Genomic DNA, 24,388 nt, shown 5'->3' with positions numbered 1-24,388 from the left:
TTTCCTGTAGGCCCCTTTAGGTACTGGAAGGCTGCTATGAAATCATCCCAGAGCATTCTCCAGGCTGAACAACCTTAACTCTCTCAGCCTGTCTTCATAGGAGAGGTGTTCCAGTCCTCTGATCATCTCCGTGTCCCTCCTCTGGATTCTCTCCAACAGGTCCATGTCCTTCTATGTTGGGGGCCTCAGAGCTGGACGTGATACTCCAAGTGGGGTCTCATGAGAGTGGAGTAGAGGGGCCGGATCGTGTCCCACTGGCAATGCTTCTTTTGATGCAGCCCAGGATATGGATATCTTTCTGCGCTGCGAGCCCAGATTGCTGGCTCATGTTGAGCTTCTCATCAATCAGCACACCCAGGTCTCAATCCATTCTCCACCCAGCCTGTATTTGTGCTTGGGATTGCCCCAACACACATGCAGGACCTTGCACTTGGCCTTGCTGAACTTCATGAGGTTCACACAGGCCCACTTCTAAACCCTGTCAAAGTGCCTCTGTACGGCATCCCTTCCTTCAGCACGTCGGCCACACCACACAGCTTGGTGTCATTGGCAAACTTGCTGAGGGTGCACGCAATCCCACTGTCCATGTTGCTGACAAAGATGTTAAACAGCATCGGTTCCAGTACTGATCTTTGAGGAATGCCACTTGTCACTGGTCTCCACTTGGACATGGAGCGGTTGACTGCAACCCTTTGAGTGTGACCATCCAGCCGATTCCCTATCCACCAAGTGGCCCACCCGTCAAATCCATGTCTCTTCAATTTAGAGACCAGGATGTCATGCAGGACAGTGTCAAATGCTTTGTACAAGTCCAGGTAGATATTAGTTGCTCTTCTCCTATCCACCAACGCTGTAATACTGTTGTAGAAGGCCATCATATTTTCCAGGCACAATTTGCCCTTGGTGAAGCCATGTTGGCTGTCACCAGTCACCTCCTAATTTTCCATGTGCCTTAGCAGAGTTTCCAGGAGGATCTGCTCCGTGATACTGCTGGGCACAGAGGTGAGACACACCGGCCTGTATTTCCCTGGGTCTTCCTTTTTTCCCTTTTTAAAGATTGGGGTTATGTTTTCCCTTTTCCAGGGGCGTAAGTACGTAGGATGTAATTACTTTAAGTTACATATGGCAATAAGGACAGTGTTTGGGGTTTATTGTTGGTTTGTTTTGTTGTTTTTTTTTTTAAAAAAAATATATGCCTGAATTTCACAATGGCTAGCTCCCCATAAATATTTTTTCTTTTTTTTAATTATTCATTGGATCTTTAAGGTATAGCGGTCACACAACTTAAGCTTTCCACCCAGAATAGCTGAAATGTCACATTTCCACTGTATATAGGTCACACACTATAACAATGTTGCGATTTTCTTGGTGATACCAAAAGCTATCAAAAACGGCTGCAGGATGTCTTCTACTTATTTACATATTTTAACAAGAGCCAAGGAAAAAAAAAGAAAAGGAAAGGACTATTTATCCGTGGGGTCTGGAGATCCTCTTGTTCTATTAAATTTTATAATTATTCATTGTAATTTCCTCACTTTTTTGAAAAGAAATGTGGAAAAATAAGTCAAGACACTTTTCTGACTGGGAAGGAAGATAAATACTGCAAGCCTAAGCTGTCTATAACAATATGCTGTAACTACATATGAATATTTTTCCTTTCCAAATGATTGCTGAAAAGATGCAGTAGCACATGATGAATTAAAAAAGTACTGTTCCCTATTTATAGAACAGCAGCATAATTACAACACAAAGAATGCACTTATTTCCAGCTATGTGTATACGAGGAAGAGACTAGCAAATTGTAAGGCAAAAAGAGAAATGCAAAAGTAGTAATTATGAAGATGGAAAGAATAACTTATGAAGAAAGAGTATAAGAAATAGTATGCATAACTTGGCTAAATAATTACTAAATGGACTCATGATTACCGCATACAAGTATTTCAAGGATGTAAACAATGAATTGCACGGGGACTTCGCAAGCGGTTCAAGTAAAGCAGAAAAAAGTTTAACTGTAACACTTTATCTTTTTTTATTTGTAAGCAATCCCAGGCTCTTTAAATTCAGTGTCTTGCTGGTGACTTTCCATAAAGCTTACCAAATACCTTAGTTAAGTGTACTTTTTTCTTTTAAAACACTACCTTGTAGTACTACAAGTGTAATGTTATGACTTTATGTTTGTTATGTATTTTAATTAAAAGTTAAGGGGAAAAAAAATCACTTAAATATTCAGTGTTTTCAACATTTTCAATAGGAAAATGAAGGCAAGAGGAGAATAATAGTAGAAATTATTGAAAAAAAAGTAGCATGAAGGATCTTGAGTTGTAACTTTCTGATCCAATCTCAAATTCATAACATATTCCTCAGTAAAGTGAAAAGGAAAAGCTTTTTAAGCACTTGACAAGGGATACACCCTTTCTAGGTTTGATTGAAATCCTTGTGTATACGGCTGCACACAGCACTACAGAAATGGTTAACGAGGCTAAACAAAACAAATCATGTACAAAAAAAATCATCAGCTAATGCTTAAATGTTTCGGTTAATAGTTAAATGAGAATAATTCATTGATTCCAAGACACAGAGACACTACCAAGAACTGGACATATATCACACCAAATGCATTCTTCTTCTCTAGATAGCAAAATCTACATTAAAAAAATTAACTAAACAAATTCACAGAAGAAAGTACCATCAGGAGCTGTTAAGCATAAAGGAAGTCATGATAGGGCTTTATGATTCAGATATGAATTTGTATCAGCCTGCAAAACCAAATCTATAAGTATAGGGAGTTGGGTAGGGATTTGCCTTATGTTGTTTAGAGATTGAACATACAATCCATATGGTTACCTAACCTGAGAGCTCATGGTGCTGCAAAACTTCTGAAGAAGTTTAAATGATGCTCCAACTCACACATATTACTCCTCTTTCCCCTTGTCTCCCTCTTTTAGGGGCAGTCATGTAGCCTAACTATCCCAGCTAAAGTTCTTTTTCTTCTAAGTCCACTGAAAAACTTTACAGGGTTTTATAAACATCAGTGAAGTCTAGCCTATATCCTCAGCATGAAAAGTGGAATTGTTCTATCAAATTATTGTGATGAAAAAAAATCAAATCTGATTTCTTACAGGGCAGGATTCATAGTTCCGCTAGTTAAGTGAGCATTAAGCAGAAAAAGCTTAAGGAACAGCTTTCTTCCTTTTAAAAGTTCATTGGAGTAGCACTAAATGAAATTAGAACCAAAGATTAAGACCGAAGAAGCCCTCGCTGATCTGAGTAACAGCTTCTGCTTATTGACCACCCAACAAAATCTAGTTATACTGAAATTCAATTCACTAGCATAACGGTCCTGTTCCCCCTCAAGGCTGATACAGCACTGAAGAAATCTTAAAGGTGCCAGTGTTCATGTCAAGCTTGCTTGGAAAAAAAATAATAAAATGCATTCTCAGCTGCATAATTTTATGCCAGATCAACAATTCATTTATGGCAAGGATTAACTTTTTTCAGCTGCCACTAAAGAGAAAAGACAGTGTCCAGCACCTCACGGGGTCCAAATCCTCTGAGAACTTGTGGAAGACAGGTAAAGTTTCTAAACATTAAGTGTTCAGTAAACCTAATCTTTGTTCTTTTTCAAGGGGAGAAGAGAAAGATCATTGAACTTTAGACTGCTTCACCTTATTGATTTTCAAGTAATCAGAATTATAAAACTACCTATGAGCACTTGAAAGATGGCACGGATCAAGGCTATTTCAATTCGTAAGTCAATCATATACTGTAAGTGAGAAGTAGGAATTTCGTATTTTGACTTCAGAAATGCTTTTCACACAATCACACTTTACATTTTCATAATCAAGACAAAGAAATACAGTATAGATCTCAGAGAAGGAAGCAAGAGAACACAATTCTAGGACAAGTCATACATTTTTACACTTTCAGTAGGAACAACCACCTGCACAAACGCGAGAAACTGAACAGTTGGTTCTGCATCCATTCTTTAAAAAAAAAAAAAAAACTCAAAAATCTCAGTATTACAATGGATCATAAGTTGACCATCCCTCAGCTGTGTCAGGTAAGACAGACGTCATAATGGGTTATATTCATAATATTTTCTATGGGAAACAAGGTAAGCTTTCCATCCTATTAATTAGTGGTAAAGCCTACAGTACATTCTAGGCAATCCAACTTTGAGTACTCTGTGAAAGGTGTGGGTAAGTTGAACCAGAAGTCTGGAAAACACCATCTAAACCAACAAATTCCAGGAAGCTATTTATGATTAAAATGGTAAGAGACGAAGAGGACCCAGAGCAGTGATATCTAAATATGTAAGAGGTGGCTGCAAAGATGAAGGGAATAAAATATTCCCCATATCTCATACGTATATGAGGTAAATAACAGTGGGCTTAAATCACAGAGGTAGAAATTTTGGTATACAAAATCATGGAATCATAGAATGATTTAGGTTTGTATGTTCTCCTGTAAATCATCTGGTCCAACCTCCTCGGAACAGGGCTGACTTCAAGTTACATCTTGAAAGTTACACACTAGGAAAGAAAAATCTCTTTCATGGTACAGCTATAAGAACAGACTGCTTCCAACTATTGGTAACTCCACTATTTGAAACCAAGAACAGATCGCGTGGGAAGAGTAAGAATTTTTGCTATGCTTGCGAAAAGGAATGAACCCCTTGACATCCTATTCTACAGTTTGTGACCTTGATTCTTTAGCCCCTTAGCACACTCATGAAAAACTTTTGCCTTAGTGATATTTAAAGATTCTGCAAAACAGCTTTTTGCAATATTTAGTGAGAAAGTACACGTAGAGAGATTCATACATCACTGACACCAGCCATGAAAAACAAACCGCATTGTTTGCCAAACATCAATTTATAAAATATCATTTAGTTTTTTCTCTGCAAAACCCAAATTAATAAGTGTTATTGTATGAAATATTCATGAATATGCATTACTATATAAACATTTTGCACAACAGCTGTGAGTTGTTTACTAATTCCTGGTTTAAAGCATAATGACATTATTTTGTGGAGATGAATATTGCTGTAACTATGATTATAAGTGAGGATTAATCAAGTAGCCAATGGAGCAAACAACTGCATTATCACCACTGGTATCACAGGATCTTGAAAACCACAAAAATTTTCATTAAGATTAGAATTTACATTTCTATAGAAGCAGAATTTTTCCTTTTGTTTTGTGGGAAAGTTCAACACGTGGAAACAAAAAAAGGTTGTCAAATGTCTGAAGGCAATTTTTTTCAGACATGTATCAATGCTAGTTCTGAGAAGAGAAGAATGAAATGTACAGCAGGAAGATAAGATGGAAGAATGAAAATCTAAGGACTTGGGTTTTTCACCTTACTGAGATCTTTCACTTAAAGATAAAAAGAAGCTATACATTTTGTGCAGGGCAATTTCCAGCTCTAAACTGCACAGTTGTCAAGTAAAATTTATTAGTATTTTCATTTTGTTGATCCCTGTACTAGAACATGCCTGACTCTTCTAAATGATGAGATCCACTCCCAGAATTCGTGTATACACTTACATGAAAGAAAAACTGTGCCTGTGATAAGTTACAAGCAGAGCACAAGTTTCACACTATTTTTTTTTAAATTCTCTTTAAGCTTGTTCTTCTCTTCCCAGTTTTTTCCTTGACTGCTCACTTGCGTTTGAACATTAAGGAGATTTCATAAAGGAACTGTACCAATGATCCTGTTGGGGAATCCTTGAACCCTGCATTTTTCTATTTGATCATTCCAGGACAAAGGAAACCTCACCAACTGCTACAGGATAGTTCCTGTGATGAGACAGTGACTACTACATTGTAATGCCAGAGTATATCCAGATCCTGGCACGGGAAGGTTCAGGCTTTAGAATATGGTACTGGTAAAGAGCCTAACACTCAAGGAGAAGAAATTCCAAGCAACTGAGATATATCAGTCTTGCTGAAGTGACTGCTGGATCCAGTGTCCACATAATTTTGCATATAATTAAAGGCTAAGGTAGATTTGGAAATCAGAGAATCATATTCCTTAAGATCATAGGCATCTAAATGATGCTGACAGTAGGAATAATTAACATCTTTTTCTAAAAGCTCCAGGAGTCCAGTTCCAGTCCCAGTCACATCACAGTAACGACACTAAATCCTTTACCTTTCACTTCAGTAAGAGATGATTTCTCACAGGAGGTGGAGTTACAGTATCTTGTTCAACTTTTGAGCCTATATACGTGTGCAAATTATTGCTAAATATAAACAAGACCACCCCAATCCCACAAATTCTTATGGGTAACCCTTGCACAAACACACGATACTAGGTATTTGCACAAGGATACACAAAACAAGTTCTTTAATTTTGTTTTGCAATCACAGAAACTTCAGAAGAAAATGAGTAAACTACGTTTTTTTTTTTCCTAAATAAATCTGGAGAATAACTAATAGCAATTTTTGTTATTAAAATGGCAACCACGTAGTCATCATTCTTTCCTCCCTGCTGCCTAGATTTTCTCTGTCACCATTCCACACCAAATCTGGCTGAGATATACTTCTCTATGTCTTCTGCTATACTTCTGAATGGCTCTTGGACCCTTACTGTATGCTGGAGGAATGGGGATATTGGAGAGAGAAAGATAAGCAGTTCCTAAAACATTGGCTCTTCAGAACTACCCGCCCTCAGGAACCGATTTTTAAGTTTTATTTGGTAGGTATTTCCTACTTCTATTTTGTCACATATCATTTTTTCTGCTCTTGCAAAATGCAGAAGTCTTCATAGCCATAAAGTTAATATTTTACTTCCACTATTAAAATACCAGTATTTTGACTGCCGTTACAGGAATATTCATTAATAACACACATATTAGGGAAACCGATTAATATAATGCAATAAAGGGCATGAAATTAATCTTTTCTAGTATATAGATGAAAGGCATATATAAACTTTGATCTTCTGCCATGAAGCGTTCTGCAGGAATTGATCTGATTTTATTTGTTATAGTAAACAATGTGTTTACATGTCACGCATATTCTAGGCAGGAAACTTCCAATAAATCTTTCATTTAAAACACATCTGTAACTATGCATGGTAATCCTATACATACAAGATGACTTTTATCAACTCTAATTGTTCATTGATAACACATCTGATTATTTGGCCCAAGGCAATATTAAGAATTCTAAGTTGTTTTTTCACAGTTGTAATTACCATATGTTTTCATTAATCTGATTCTGTTAGCTCACTCTTTGCTTAGTGATCTTAGTGTCAATCAATTATTCTGCCAGTGCATGCATCAAACCAATTAGAATGGATTTGGGAAACTGGAAAAGTAATTTTTTAGTTCTGAGGAATTGTTCCAACAGTCTGAGTCACAAAAACTGCTTTTTAAACATGTGACAATACCACCCCTGCGTTTCCAGGGACCTGTAATTTATTCATTTGTACAGCATCCAGTATTTCTCTGTCCGTTCTTTAAAAAAAACTGCAAGCACATAGATACCTGTTAAAAATATTGGTAAAAAACAGTATTTTCTTTTACGTTTTGAACATGTCAGAAAGGGTAAAGGAGAAGATCCTCTGGAGCAGCTACACACTTGATGGTGTTTCTTAGCAACAACTTCTTGGGAAAAGTCTGCAAGGAACTGCAAATAGGATTCAGGCAGTACTTTGTAGTTCAGTAATTCAGCTCCTTGCCCCTAATTAAAATGACCCTGAATCTCTTTAGATTAAATACGCTATTCATAAACAAAAGAATCTAGGCACCAAAGATAAATTTAAAGTTAATAAACACACTCTAAATTACTACTGTGATTTTGGTTGTGTAGGATATTCCCACCAAAAATATGACCAAGTTCTGTCGTCCGTATCTGAAGCAATTTTAAACAACATTGACTGTCATTTAAAAAAATAGGGAAGCCTATAGTGACCACAGGAGTGGAAACTAAGTTGTAGTTGTCATAGGATAGTAAACTGCTTGTTTATTTTTAACTAACTTTAAAGAATGCCTATATATAATTTTTATTAAAATAAGTTTTAGCAGCATTATAAAAACTGAAGATTAAGTCCAATACTGACAATATGAAGCGTAGTTAAACAATAAATTTTTACATGACCTTTGTTTACAGTATGTAGTTGAGGCAAGAAAAAGCTTTTTTAGTTATTGGCTTTTATTACAATAACTTACCCACAGTGCCAACTTGAGTATAGAGAACACAAAGTACACCATCTGGTGTACTGGATCTATAAAATAGATCCTACATGTTACTGACTTAACCAATTTCGTTACAGTTAATCTACAGCATGAGCATCACAGAAATCAAAGCAGGTACATTTTGAAAAGGAGCCTGCTAAATGCATCTGCTATGACTGCACAGATGACAAACTCCCAGTACTTGCAAAGCACTGTTGATATAAAGCAGGACAACATGAATCAATATTAAAAATAAAAATGAATATTCAAATAGCATCACCATTTTGTTAATTTCATCAAATTTAACTCAGGAAATATATTCTTCATTAGTCAATTGCCTCATCTTGAGAGTATTGATTAGAAATTATATGGAATGATCTCTGTATTCTTTAGTGGAAGGACATTAATGAGGTGCTTGAGAGGGAAGACATAACTTGGATTGCACAAATTTTTGGGAAATATCTTAGTTTATACTATCTTTCTGGATCATGACCGGAACCAGGCACTACTACTTCTCCAGTAACTAAGAAAGAGATGCACTTGTCAAATCTATATGGCCTCGGGGCATTTCAGAAGCCTCTGGGCTAACTAAAGAGCTGCTCCAGTCTAGTAAGTTCCTTGAATAATGCCAGCAAAACAAGCGGCCGATACACTTCCATACCTTCATTTGGGAAAGCATCATGGTACAGCCCTTCATTTGGGTAAGTTGCAAATTAAGACATCTCAGAGCATCTCACCATCTCCTACAGTCATCCAACTGCCTAAGTATTTTGGTGAGTGATAAAGATACAAGTATTTTCTATCCAAGTGAATACAAACTGCATGGAAATTGAGTGCCTTCTTACCAACTTAAGATGCTGCTTGATGCTTTCATTATTGCACATTAGTACATTTTTTACACTCAGAGCATCTCTATCTGGAACATATCCTAATTTCAGAGAATTGTTTGGGTTGGAAGGGACCTTTAAAGGTCATCTAGTCCAACCCCCCTGCAATAAGCAGGGACATCTTCAACTACACCAGGTTGCTCAGATGCTTCTTTTGATGCCCCGTCTCACCTGACCTGGAATGTATCCAGGGATGGGGCATCTACCACCTCTCTGGGCAACCTGGGCCAGTGTCTCACCACCCTCAACATAAAAAAATGTCTTCCTTATATCTAGTCTAAGTCTTCCCTCTTTTAGTTTAAAGCCATTACCCCTTGTCCTATCGCAACAGGCCCTGCTAAAAAGTTTGTCCCTCTCTTTCCTGCAGGCCCCTTTTAGGTACTAGAAGGCTGCTATAAGGTCTCCCCGGAGCCTTCTCTTCTCCAGGCTGAACAACCCCAGCTCTCTCAGCCTGTCCGCACAGCGGAGGTGCTCCAGCCCTCTGATCACCTTTGCAGTCCTCCTCTGGACCCGTCTAACTTGTGCTGTGGGCTCCAGAGCTGGATGCAGTACTCCAGGTGGGGTCTCACCAGAGCAAAGGGCCTCCCTCAACCTGCTGGTCATGCTTCTTTTGATACAGCCCAGGATAATTTACATGAAAGCACCCATTATAAAAGTTTCATTTCTGAAGGCCAAGTGGGTTGCAAGTCTCCAAACATAGAGACACCCCACCACAGAAATGGAAAGCTGAGAGTCTTTCAGCTGGCTGCTCGTCCCCGACAACAGGATTTCTACCTCAGCCATATCTTTCACTGTGTCCAGTCCCATAAGTAGGGGACCCAAGTGTGAAGATCACAAAGCAACAGTCACTGGCTTTTAGGATCAATTTAATGTCACAATTACCTAAATTAGGTGGGTAAAGTTTAGAAAATTGCATTTCACAATGAAGCAAGGCATATTTTTTAGAGATACTTTAATTTCCAGTGGAAGGCAAACTTCAACTTTTGATGAGCTCAAAAGTTACTTCATGTTTTGAGGACAGCAGTATCTTTCCTAAAGTCTATTAGTTTATCCAAAGATAATAATAAAAAAAGTGATTGAGTATACAGCCCTAAGGAGGTGCAGGCTCCTCTCCAACAGTGCTGGTCTTCATTTTCCTTTAAATCCTAAATTTGCCAAGTCAATTCTCACACTTGTTTCTCATGTCTGACAAATGGATTCACTTCTATCGCCAAACTTATTTATATGATCAAAAATTTAATTGCAACATAGTAAATATTAAAAATTCCATCTCCTAATACTATTATTCAAAAAACAAAATGCCTCTCAAATGGTCTGAAAAATAATTTTCATGCTAAAAAGTGAACATTTATAACTGTTATTTATATTTCTACATTAGCAAACATCTGTCTCTACATTCCTGACTTCAACACAGGCCATGAGTACATTTATAATTACAGCTTCCATTCATGCAAATGACAGTTATGCCTCGGTAGTTATCAATGGAAAAAGCTAGAGAATTCTAAGTGGAGCATGACACATCCAAAATCATTAAAAAACCTCTCTATCAACAGTTGACATACAGTAACACATTGAACAGAGTCAAATATTTGTCTTTGGAGATTTTGTGCATTATCTTAAAAAGTGATTGATAACGCCAGAATTAGTGATGGATTTGTCTGTGGTTTGCTGTCGCCTGTTTATCTGAGATGCATTACTGGAAATAATCTCCCTGTGAAATAAACATCCCAATACAAAAAGAATCTTAATTAGAAACTCAACACAAGAAAGGCATTTAACAAATCAAAAGGAAAAAATGGAAAAATCCTACCAGGTTGCCTTTTACAGAGATAAACATTTCTGTGTCAGACTACACAGGTTATGTCTGTTAACCTAACAGACATCCATCCTCACAAACATTAGCACAGGAAAGACATATACTGACAGTCACTGCCCTTAAAACAATAGTTTAAACCCAAGTGAAACATGTCAAAAACCCTGAGATAAAAAAATAAAATCAAAGTCCACATGGGGCTATCACATTGTTTTAGAGAGCTAAAGCCTTCTTGCATTAGGCTGCTTCTGAAAGGTTCAATCCAATAAATTCTTTAAACAATGCCTGTAAAATAATTCATTCTAAGTGTTGGAGGTTTAAAGCTACAGTACAGCCCTGGGTGGGACAACTTGCCAAGGGTTGAAGTTCGGTTCAAGAGTTCTCTCTGAATTCACCAGTTCTTATATATCTTTATCTACAAAAGATGTATGAAAGAGTAAGTGGCTCAGCAAGCGGCAACGTAGTACAGAAGTCCTCAGAGGATTACACAGATTCACTGGCTAAACCCTCAGTCAGTAGTCTTATAGCATACATATGTGTTTTTACGGTAGCTGCTACAGTGATTAATCAACAATGAACTTTTAAAATATAATAATGACTTCAAAAAGTCCTTTGCTTCTTTTAATCTGTTCTGCCACAGTTCTCCTCCTGCCAGTCTGATCCCTCTTTCAGTGGCTCTTTGGAGGCTTCTCTGTACACCTCCTCATAGCTGTATCCTCCACCACTTTTACGGTTATCTTTGGATAATCTCATACACAAATGAAATTTTGTTTGACCAAGATTTCAGATTCCACTTGAAATGCCTTTTTTTCTGTGAATCTATAAGGGCACGTGGATTAAGGCTGACATACCTGAACCAGCTTTACTAGAACTCCTTTAGTTAGCAATTCGGGGATCATGATGCAGCGCAAATTGGCCAACTAATTCATCTTAAGTTTCACAGCGTTTTTCTACAATCTTACATGAAACTTCAGTTGTTCCATCATTACTGCCATCACTCATAAATAATGCAGAGGTATGTCTAAATACGCTACAATCACATCTTCAATGATATTCAAATATATCCTGGCACTCTCGCTGTCAGACTTTCAGCTCTTCATAACAGTGTGTTCTTGATGCATGTTTAGGTCTCTTGGAGTCATGATGAGTGAAATCATAGGCCATGAGCCCAAATAACTAGAAATTTTCAGTTTAACCTAATTCTATTTTTTATCCCTACATTCTTTTCAGCATCATAACTTCTCACTAATTTCATAACCCATAGTTGTTGCACAGTGTGGCTCTAAAATTTTGTTACACGTAGAATGATAATTTTTTTCCATTCTTTAATGACATTCTTAGCAATTTCTGTGATTAAGGGGCTCTGGGAGGGGAAAGGAAGTCCAGATACTATACAAGAGATGTCTGGGGAGTCCAAAAATACCTCTAACAAATATTCCTTTATGGAGAAAACAAAGTTAACCTGGGGCTTCCATATGATATTGCAGAAAAAGCAGAGTATATAAATATCTCAAAAGCAAAGATATGCATGGTAGTTTTAATGATACAGATAGAGACTAGCTCAACTGAGCAGATCACCTATACTGAAATAGAAAAAGAAACCCTTTAAATAGTTAATTAGCTCTGCACCTGTTATTAAGACCTAATTTCAAAGCTAAAAAGACCAAATATAATTTGAGAAATTCTAAGTTCATAGCATTGAAACTCTTGTACTATATTTATGAATTACTACCTTTTACTTTACAGAAAATCTGAAAGTTATATATTAGACTTACTTTCAATAAACAGATATTTAGAATAACTTTCAATAAACAGATATTTAGAATAACTTTATTGAAAGAGATATTCAGAATAACGTGTCATACACTGTTTATTATCATCATCATATAGAGGCACATTTACAGGCTAGCACTATCTATTTATGATGCTCTGATTTTAGAGATGCTTTCAATTGTTCCTCCCATTAACATGAGAGTTAAAAATATTAATTTACGCAATGTGAGACATGGAATGACTTCAACTAAACTAATTAGCATAACCTTCTCAGATGTCATCCATATTCATTTTGCAGATTGTGGCAATGCTTAATGGCAGAACTAGAACTGATGAAGCCTTAAGCTGTTTTAGCGCTACACTTCATAAACCTGTGAATTCAGCAAATCTTACCGTTGCCACCTACAAGTATAATCTTAAGTAACCGCTGTAAACTTCATTAAAGTCATCAAGGGATTTGTGCACTTAGTCACAGCAAAGATTAGAAATAACATCACCAGTGTCCATGCAGCACCCTTCCTCAGCTGCAGGCTCCCCTCGGCTGCTGGAAGTGGAGCAGTTATGTCCTCGAGGAGGTGACACGCAGGATGAGAGCGTGCATGGCAGCATGCCCAGCCAGCACAACTGTCCAGAGAGCGCAGCTTTGTATCTTTGGTCACAGCACGTGTTATGGGCATCACCAAGAAGTGGCCAAGTCAAAGGTCCAGAGCCCCATGACCTATGCAGAAGCTTGTGTAACTTCACCTGGAGATGCTGCCTGGGCTTCCACTCCTTATGAGGTGACTCAGTGATACCCAACCCATGCTAGATATTGGGAGGTAGGTAGTTGACAAAATATCAGCAGTTCCTTTCAGAAAACTAGTTTTATTAACTATCTCATCCAGTCTTGGGATCAGCATTTATGGGGCTATTTAGGACTACTACAGACAAGTGGGTTTGTGTGAAAAGAAATGGGGAAGAAGCTATTCTATTCCCAATCTTAAATTAGATGCATCTTCCCGAGCAGTGCTTAAAAAAAAAAAAAAAATATCTGAGTTCCCATATGAAATGTTGTATCCTCATTAAGTATAAACCATGAGTTACAAGTTTAATATACCTTATTATTAATATCATGTAAATATTCTGATAACAAATCCTAAAAGGTTGCAGTCATACTCCTAATCCCTTTGGCTTCGAGGACACTAGATGGGAGATAAATGCTTAATAGTACTTAGGATCTGAGTCTTTCCTCCAACTAGTGTCTCATACACTTATCTCCTGCCATCCATGGACACGCGTTTGTTAATGGTTTCCACTGGCTACAAACCTTATACAATATTTACACCTTTTGACAATTACAGTCACATTGCTTCTCCATTACAATAATTCACACACAACTTCTTCAAATATTAACTTCGCAAGAATCTCAAGAAAGTACGGCCTGGCTTCATTAATGTTTATAGGGTCATTCAAACCGAGAGTGTCCTTTACAAACAATTCAAATACATGTAAGTGGCCACTGCGATACACGGTTTATTGTTATTTTAATCCTGCCACATATGAAAGGACACAAACTCCTGTTAAATACCTTAACCCACTCTTGTATATACATAGTCCAAACACCATTACAGAAGCCAACAATTTATCCAGGTGCCCCCAAGCCCTAACCCTGCTTCTATACCTTTCTAGACACTAGTGCTACAAACCATAAATATAATTAACAAGCAAAAAACCCCTCTTAACTGGACACATGTGGCTTCCAGGACAAGTAGCACAAACAGCAGCCTTCCTCTTGGTGATTTTTAATTGGAATTTTAATAAAGGCTCTACCACACTGGAGCTAACTGCCGTTAGCACAGCTCTGGCTCTTTTAATCAAGTTCCTTGGTGATCATTCTTGGGACTGACTGGAAGATAGAAAGTGATTTTAGCAATATTGATATTTTCTGATGTATAATTAAAACTTTTACTCAAGTAAAAAAACCAAAACAATGTAACATTCTTGCATATAATATTGGATGTCTCAGGCTATAGGGTCAGATCAGGTTTTTATAATATTTCCATTCCAGCAGCACCCAGAAACATGAAGAAATGGTTAAGTGCCCAACAGGCTCACTGTGCACCGTTCTTCAACACACATTTTGCTCTTAACATGGAGCTGCAAATTCTGGCAGAATTTCAGTGTGTCAATATCTTTTGACAAAAATTTTTCCCTTATCTCATAAATGATTGTAATAACAACAGGTTACAATAAATTGAAATAACTAAACTTCAGTCTCCTTTGAAAGCCTCCACATCTGTTTACCAATTTCACTTCATTTTTAAAAGGACATGTAGGAGCTACTACATTAATATTTTAAAGTGCACACTTTATTTCCTCTCTCAACCTGAATCCAAGGGACAGAGAAAATATTAATTGTTCTGTAAATTTTAGAATATGTATGTAGATTTCTTGTATCACGTAAATCAAAACATAGACAACAAACGATTTCATTGAAGTTTTGTGGGGGTTTTGTTGGTTTTGGGGTTTTTTTTCTGAAAAGATTCTTTAAAATTGCAGCTAGATATACATACTTGTCATTGCTTTGCACTCAACAAGCACTTGGGTCAAACATCATTTCAGATCTCTGCAAATTAAAACCTCTCAGTAAACGGATGGCTAATATCCTTCAACAGCAAGAGATGGAATTTATTAGATCCCTTTCTTCAGTGGCACAGTGAACCAGGTAATTGATGCAGTAATGCAAAACATTATTAATGCTATTGCCTCTGTCTCTGCTAATTCTAAACCTACCATGCAGGCTTTTGAATCCACTCTGGCAATTTCTGATACTTCCCCCACTATTGTTGCTGTGCTTCGTATTTCTGCACCAGGAACTTCCTTAAAAAACATGTTCTGACACAGTTATTTCAATTAAGACAAACATGTAAATTCTGACATCTACCAGTCAAAGTTTTTCAAAACTAAGAAGGAAGCTAGAAGCTTAACTCCAAGTAATCTATCCGCTGTCCAGTAGTTACTTAGGATTATGACATAGTGAAAGTTTTTATTTTTGCATCTAACATTTTTATCACATAATTAAGATACATATTTAACAAGTCCTTTTGAAAGGACAGTTCCTCAAAAGCTTTTTTTAAATAAAGGTAAGCACTTTAAAGGCTTTCCATCAGGCAAATATTGTTTCACCAGTATGACTTCACTAGCAAATTTTTTTGACACAGTTTTTAAAATAGAAGGAAAAAAAAATAAGTTTAGACATCAGTTCTATTTCTGATTCTCTGAATCCAGTTATCAAGAACGTCATTAGATCCACTCAATTCACCAGTGTGATGTTTTACAGCAGGAGGGTAGGCATGACTGGAGGACCACATGTGAGCAGCAGCCAGCTGAGCTCTTGCTGATTCTGCTTCACTTTCCTTTTCTGTTTTGTAAGGAGAGATGAACCAAGAGACATGATACATAGTTTAAACGAGGTGTTGAGCAACTCATAGGAGGGAAGCAAGTTCAAAAGAATGTCGTCTATTTGGTTTTCAGGATGGTTTTTGTAAAACTGGCCTCAGCAGTAGTGAAGGGCTGAGGCACTTATGCCTTGCATCCCACAGAGTACTCAAACACATCTCAGTTCCATCACTTACACGTTATTGCAGCAAGGGAGGTTAAAAATAACACCACACCAAAATAACATGCACAGGAAGACTTGCTTTATAAAAACCATGTTCAGAACTCACGAGAAAGGACTTCAGGACATTGTGACTTGGATACTTACTTGAACTGTCTCAAACTACAGAAAAATAAGTTAACTAAAACTGCCTTCAGTTCCCCTCTATTGTCTCTTCCTGCAAGACAAATGGCCACCTAAACCAGCCACATCTCTGGCAGATTGTGCGGACTTTGCAATCTCAGTATTACACTTTCAAGTTTAGGCCAGTTCAGCCTTGACAATTTGAACATCTGTTGGTCTTATTTTTTTATCTGATTTCCAGTCCCCTCTCAGAAGTCCATCTCTATCCTCCCTATGAAGTGGAAACATTACAAGTAAGATAGTGAGCGACTTGCCTGGCATTTATTTGGTAGATGCTCCAACACAAATGAATCAATTCTTCATTACCACTTTGAAAATGAATGAACTTCCCTAAGTGGCACATCGAGAGCAATATTAGAATGAAGACTAGAAATAAAATCCCAGAACTGACATCTGGTTAACTGTTTTAAATAATACTTTATTTGCAGTTTGAATCTTTGAATATTTCTTGCTCTTAACAATTCGCAAAGTTGTCCTTCCATTTTTAAAATCCATTATTTATGGATGAAAGGACAAGTTCAAATCACATTGCTTCAATCGAGCCTTGCTCTGGAGTGAATGCTTTTTTAAAAGAAAAGACTGACTTTGCAATATTAATATTTTAACATCAACTTTGCAAATCTGAGCAGTTATCGATTATCACACATACGCAGTCCAATATATGAAAATTCTCTTAGTGAGAACTGGTGTTCAAAATGAAGAACAAAGGAAACAGTTTTCATGATCATGAAAGATGCATGCATTATTACTATGGGAAACATTTTCATTACATGCCATTGGATAACTGCATTTCTTTTTCTTAGTTTGCTACAACCTATCACATCTTTCATACCTTAACTGGCCATCAGAGTAGCAGGGGGCTTGCCCTTGACTTCATTTCTAAGGGGGTTGCTCTAACATTATCTTCGACATTACCATTCACAGCATCACAATTACAAACTTTCACGCCCTCCATTCTGCCCCTGCCCTTGACTTAACCAGCTTGGGTGGTAAAACATAACCTGTTTCAGAGAGGCTACAGGCTAAACTATGGGAATGTTTAACATCTTTATGGCCTTTTCCAGTTTCTAGTTGCGTAAGCAGAAGAGGAGTGCTCTTGCAGTCAGAAACAGATCCTGTAACACCGCACCTACATCATGCTTAACCTGGGGGTGTGCATTTAAATGTCCTTGTGACACCCTCGCATGACTACTGTTAGAAAACAATGATGAGGATCTTCTAGTTACACAAAAAGCCCACCTAACCTAAAGGACAGAAGGTAAAAATTTTAAGCACGTTTAAAATACTCCATCATAAACAACTAGAAACGGTCATTTACTTTCACATCTTTAATTACATTAAAAAAGAAAATAAAAAAAGTGAAATACCTACTATGTGCAACAAGGAAATCTCAAAAGTAATGCTGCAGGACTAACGCCTCTAATCAACTCTTTGAACTAAGAATGAAGGCACATTTCTGATTACTGGCAACAACGGATCAGTAGACTTAAAGATGCGTGAATGCAGATCACTAGTGCCTGCGTTAGACAGAAGACTCACATCTTTGACAAGCATGCACGGCTTCAAACGGAACCACAATTTCCATTGCGGAGAAATTCTGGGTAAGGGGTTATAGGAAAACAAAACAAAGTAAACACCAAGCTATTGTACCACATTCTGTTTCAGCTGTATACAAGAAATTCTACCAAATCATTTGGAAGCTGTTCAGATGTGATTTGGAATAACAAAAAGCACAGCTTCATTTCAAAGCCAATATGGGCCATTATTTTCCACAGGTCAGCACATTTAATGCTCTCAAAGCTGGAAAAAGCTTGAGCAGAATGTAATTTCTTTCCATGGTTTTTTGGACGCAAATTGAGGAATATCCATCCCACAATACTCCCACCTCCATTTACTTTCTCACGTGGGATTCTGGAGCAGTCTGTGAAGACAGAAAGGGATAAAATGCTCTTTGTGGAGGAAAGAACAGAAGGCAGGCAGGATGGGTACTGCAGAGCAAGTTCCTCTGCTGGCAAAAATGCTCTGTCTTCCAGATGGTGGGAGAAGGGAGCTGATTACGTTCCTGTGGGAAGAGCTGCATAGCCAAATATTTGCCAGGTGCTTCAAGTCTCTTGCTCTGCGCAATTGTCCTGCCCTCTTCTACTCCCTGTTGTTTAGTACAGACGCTCCATTTTCAGGACAAATTGACTGTTTAGAGATTGGAAGAAAATGTTCCCAATGAGGCCAAGACTGGCAGACATTTCTAGGAGTATAACTTAAGCACACTTAGGTGAATAGGTGTAGGACTCAAATCAAAGTAAATAATCTGAAGGAACATATAATTTATCACATCTTCTAGTTAACATCCAAGAGCGCTAAAAGGTAGAAATGGAACTCAAGGTAGCACTGAAGACCCCAGTTTTCATAGCTGGACATTAAGCTTGCATCAAGTTCTCTATTTTTCCCTTAAAAGGTTGAACTGCAGATAGCACTAGGTAGACAGAAAAGGACTATTCATTAGAGGTTTACTGTATGAGGGGTATAAAGACCCACTCCACAACTCCTACGCTACCACCACTTGAAAATTGCCGAGTACATTAACAAAGCTGCAGTGTGAAACTTCCAAAATCATCCCTTTAATCGCATGCCACTCAAGATCGTACAAAATCATAATAAAGAGACTGACCATTTTAGAGTGCCCACCGCTACTCTGAAGCATGTAATTTACCGCAGAGACGCAGGAAAACCAAATCACTTTTAGCAGAGCATTTCTAGAGTCAAGGAAATCTGCAAATGTAGTCAAAGCCAATCTTTTCCTGCCAAAAAAGGAATCATCCCTACTGAGTTCAGATGGGTGAGCTTGTGTAAGCAGGTAAGAAGCTTCCATAATGCCCTTGAGAACATAACAAATGTTTCACAAAACAAAACTGTGAAAACTTTAACTTCTTTATTCCATACACCTGAGAGAAATAAAATGTTTGTGCTATCATACGATCCTAGCAGTTTTTAATGTATAAAGGTAATCAAAAAACCCCTGAAAATGCAGAGTAGCAAATTTTCAAAGATTCAGAGTACAAGAACACATGCAGGTTCCATCCCTACACTGGCATTGGAAATCAAAGGCCTGAGACGAGGAAGGAGACTCAGACTCAGTTTTTAACACTGAGCACTTGGACTGAACTTGCACTTTCTACCAATTTGTCTAGTTGTGCCTCATTAGCTGCATTTCTTGTCATTTCGTTAAAAAAAAAAAAGGCAGTATGCTCATTACCAATGATACATATTTGATAGGCTTTTTATGCTGGTAGCTACATAATGAGTAAATACTTTTAGAAGCTATTAAATTTGAGATGTAAGGTAAGTTAAACACACTTTTCCTCTGACTCTCACATGTTTCTTCAACATACCAAAGCTCTCTAAGCTATATAATCCAAAAAGAAAAAGCTTTGTCTTAATCTGTAATGATATTTCAGAAATGACTTTTACAGTACAGTAGTTCTAGAAATGATGAGAAATGAAGACTAGCAGTGACAACTGAGTTTAAAGTTAAGCCAAGGTTCCTCCAGGGAAAGCACAGATACCAGCATAAAAGTGTTCTTCTGCTGAAAGAATCTACGCTTCTTGAAACAGGTTGTGCTTCTCCAGTTTACAGTATTTTCACATTAAGAGCAGAAGGAAACCTAGATACACCCCAGAATTGACAAAACAGACACAAAGTGCCGGATAGGAAGATAAAAGATCAACCCTGAATGCAGAGAAGTCACTTATCTGAGGTACATATTTGCCCTGGCAAGAAGGTAAGGACCACAGTAGGTGCGACTGGAATTCCAAAGCGCACACAGAAGTAGTACACTATGAAATTCACAGAAAGGTTTATGAAAAGCTCAGGATAGCAGAAAAAAAAAAAAAAAATAAATCAGTCCTGTAGAGCTGAGGAGAAAAAAAAAAAAGTACCTTATTTCTCCTGTCAGGTACTTGAGGGCAATTTGTTTCTTTCTCCTTCTCTCTCCACATAAAAAAGAAATACGTGAAATAAGCCTAAACTTGTCCTCCTTCCTCAGCAAATTACTCCAGTAACTCCAATGGGAACCCTGCCAGCAGGAGCAAACAACATGAGGCATCGCTGAACCCTACTGAAAGTCCAGAAAATATCAACAAAGAGTTGGACTGTCTTTATTGAAAGATTCATAATATAGTGAAGACCAAAAGTTCAGCATCACTGTGATTATTTGAGCAATACACCAGGCAAGAATCTGCCTCCAAAACTCAAGAGTAGTTTGATTGCCATATGGTTAGATTTAAGCTAAACTTGGATCTACAGAAGATTTTACCATCCAAATTCAACTAAACCTCTTTAATTGCTCCTCCATGAGCTAAACTATCAATATTTTCTGAATACCTACCTTTTTCTCTAGATGTTGCTAAAAATATGCAGGGATTGGACACATTTAGAGATTTTAAACTTATTCTACAATTCTATAGATCAAGTTATGTTCCTGTTATATCATCACAGTTCAGTAATCACCTTAAGGAAATCAGTGCAATTAATTACAAGGCTTCACTTAATGAGAGAAAACGAGAATCTAGACAATTATTTTTAACACCCTTAAGTATTACTATTCTACTCCCCCCCCCCCGCCTTTTGCTATGAGACAGACAATATCTGTTAATACTTTTTAGCTAAAGCTTGAGACTCAAATCCTTATTTTTGTGCTAGTGACATCCCTACCTCAGTATACTTCTTGAAAAAAAATTATTTGGAGATTAATGGTATAAGGTACCTACTGCTGTCAGACCCTACTTATACCAGGCACCCCTTGCACCCAGGCAGACTTTTTGAATAAAAGAAACATTCTTTAATTTGTACACCCTCCAAAATGCTTATTGGATGCATCTAGTAACCTATTTGACACTCTCAATTGCTTGTGCCAGCTGGGTTAATTTTTCCAAGTGCTAAATGAAAACATATTATGCTCACATCCAAATCAGACGTATATTCCCAGACCAGAACACTGTAATCTCAGATTTAAAGAGACTCCACAACTGCAAATGTGATTTTATTTATCTTTGATTTCATGGGTTGTGCCAGTCTTTGCTCCATCTGCAATAGCAATCCCATTTTCCTGTGTTTAATTTGATATAAAGGTGTGAAAGTTATCTTAGTCAGCTTCCCTAACTAAAACTGTTATATTTCAAACTGCAATGCATAGGGAGGTTGGGGGAGGACACCAAATGATCTAACCTGTCAGTCACAGACATTTTGAGATGCTTGATACTAATTAAGCATATCAGCTCTGATGCCAGACTTCTGTAAGACAAAGGGCTCCATCAAATTGATAAGACTCTGCTAAGCAGGGTTTAAAATTAATTCATAATTTCTTTTATGTTTGTCATGTTTTGTGAAAATGAACTGCCATTCAATTTTTCTTAAGCTCTGCACAAGCAGAAGCAGCTTAATTTCAGGCAGTGTGCTGACAGGCCTGGGTAGTTTTATGAACAAATTATGATTACACACAGTGATCAAGCTCCAGATAATTGAAGCAGCACACCAAACCATCCAGCATGCAAATATTAATGATGTCCCCAAAGTCTCTTTGAATCCGCATAATCTAAGAAGTTTTACCTTCTTTTTCATTTGGAATATTTGCAGCATAAATAATTAAAAAGAATTATCTAAAGGATCTTCCAATGAAGATCATCCCATCTTTGATTTCCTACTGTTTGGGGACAAAGCAGAGTGAGCCTACGCCCGTAGTCTGACGTTGGGGGCACATGCCTGGAAAGGGCCATTTCTGCATCCTATTTCTGACCGCAAAAATGAACATGCTCCAAAGTCAAGACTTTACTCATCTATTTTTAGCGATGTTGAATTCACTGTTGTCTAATTGACCAGCAGAGCTTTGAGAACACGGGGCCTCCAAAAATACCACTGCCGGTGTGTCTGAAGCTTTAACGGCAGAAACATGGCATGATAAAACAGAAAAAGTATAGGCCAGTGGCTTTAACTCTGTCTAAATGCCTAATATCCGACATATGGTTATTTTGAAGTATCTTGGTGTTCTAGAGTTAACAGATATGTTTCAGTGCAAAATATTGGTATTACAAAGAATAATCCAAAAGCTATTGCGAAGATTTAGTTAACATCTATGTCTAGTCTACTGGTGAATATCAAGCCTGTGAATTAACTAACCACAGTGAAAACCTGTAAAAACGTCTGTCTTTAGTATTAAAAATCTAGAGCCACAATTTGTTTCAAGCTGGCAAAGCAAACGGTGAGACTCATTGCTTTAGGCATTGGGGGGAAAAAAATAGCGTTAATATTGTCAAAGCAACAATGGATATATTTTACTATTATTAGGTGGAAAATTGAAGGTGCAGAAATCCTTCACTTGCTTTGTAATAGCTTGTTTAATAAAGAGGAACCGGAATAATCGTTTTTCAACTTTAATATTATTATAGAGAAAGAGAAAAATGGTGTCTGCGATCTAATGCTGAAACCCATTTTCCTGCTGGCTGTGAACAGCTATGTCTGTTTTGACAAATCTATCGCTGCAGTAAACAAAAGAAAAACCCTTTCACTATCACCTCATTAAGAGAGTCATGAGTGGTTTTCATTGATTAGCTCCTATTATAGCAATAATCCTCAATAGACTGCATGCTACATGTGAACACTGTTGTGTATAAATAACTACCCATGATTAGTGATCAATGAATAATTTTAGCCAGGGAGATAAATGCAATTGGATGAAAACATATTAAGAGCTACTTTGTTTCATTCTCCTGATACTCAAAGGAAGAAGAGAGCTGCAGAGTTATCGCACCTTGTTAATTAGTATTTTCTTACGAACACAAACATTCGAGATGTATCACCTCAAATAAAATTTTACATAATCAAAACTAAGTCCCGCATTGCTGCTTTCCCTCCCCCCCGAATTTTAAAAGATATCTAGTTGCACTGTTTATTTTTCTATTTTACAGATGTACTGAACCATTTTACAGAGAATGACTGTAATAGGCACACATTTACTAGCTGCAGGTTTTCACACTGCAACATCGAAAAAGAAAGGGAGCTGCAAATGCAGCATATTCTGGTCAAGTTATTTCTTCAGCGTCACGGAACCCTCCCATGGGGCAGCGGCAGAGGGACTGTCCTTCATGTGGACTGACTGCAGGCAAACCTCTTTTTGTGATTCAGGGTCTTGATATTTTTAGCAGGCACTTTACAGAAGGCTGACATGAAGTAACATCTCTAAAATCAGTGGGAGGCACGTGGCCCTTTTTCCCCCCAACATCTGGTTTCCAAAAAAAAAAAAAAAAAAACCACACCACAAACCACAAGTGGAGCAATATTAAGCAAAACACGAGGTTTTACGCTTTTGTGAGAAGCCACAGAGCATTGAGTTCAGTCTTCTTTTATCCAAAACAGTGTTCAATCCCTTGTAATGGCTGGTCCAGTTTTAGAATTGTGTTCTTGCTCTTTCATGGAAATAAAAGCATAATATTATTGTCAACAGGACATCCTCTCTGACTTCTGTCTATTGTTACAGATATTTATCCATGTTTTTCCACTGTCATTCTCCTGATTTTAAAGTGACCCAATCTTTCTCTGTTCAGTTTTCACTTCACTTGAATGCAAATCACAGTGCTATTGATGCCCACACATTCATACATAGCATGTTCTCAAACTAAGCAACATCCACATTTCAGATTCAAGTAAACATACCAATAACCTCACCGGCAGTCCGTCCTGAAATTAGGTTTAGCTGTAAATAAGACTGTCCTTTGATGTTTCTGACTGCTTTTGACTGTTCAGTCTGTGGGATGAATCCATAGGTGTACTTTATTGTTAGTCTTTCTCTTCCTTCAGGCTCAAAGATTACATAAATTATTGAAAAAAATTCTCACTGTGAAGTAAAAGAACTGACTAGTATCCTTTCAAAAAAGCGAGTCCTCAAATCGTATGATATACA

At 37.5% G+C, this 24,388-nt stretch overlaps 1 protein-coding gene across 8 annotated transcripts in view; it reads right to left on the bottom strand.

Moving 5' to 3' along the window:
• The window catches only part of NLGN1 (neuroligin 1), a 323,977-nt gene that overhangs the window by 130,662 nt on the left and 168,927 nt on the right, over positions 1 to 24,388 (bottom strand). The window lies entirely within an intron of this gene.

The sequence above is a fragment of the Charadrius vociferus genome, unplaced genomic scaffold (genome assembly GCF_000708025.1).
Source record: "Charadrius vociferus isolate BGI_N301 unplaced genomic scaffold, ASM70802v2 scaffold104, whole genome shotgun sequence".
Classification (NCBI taxonomy): Eukaryota; Metazoa; Chordata; class Aves; order Charadriiformes; family Charadriidae; genus Charadrius; species Charadrius vociferus.
Note: the sequence above shows the minus strand (reverse complement) of the source record. Positions and strands in the feature narration are given on the sequence as shown.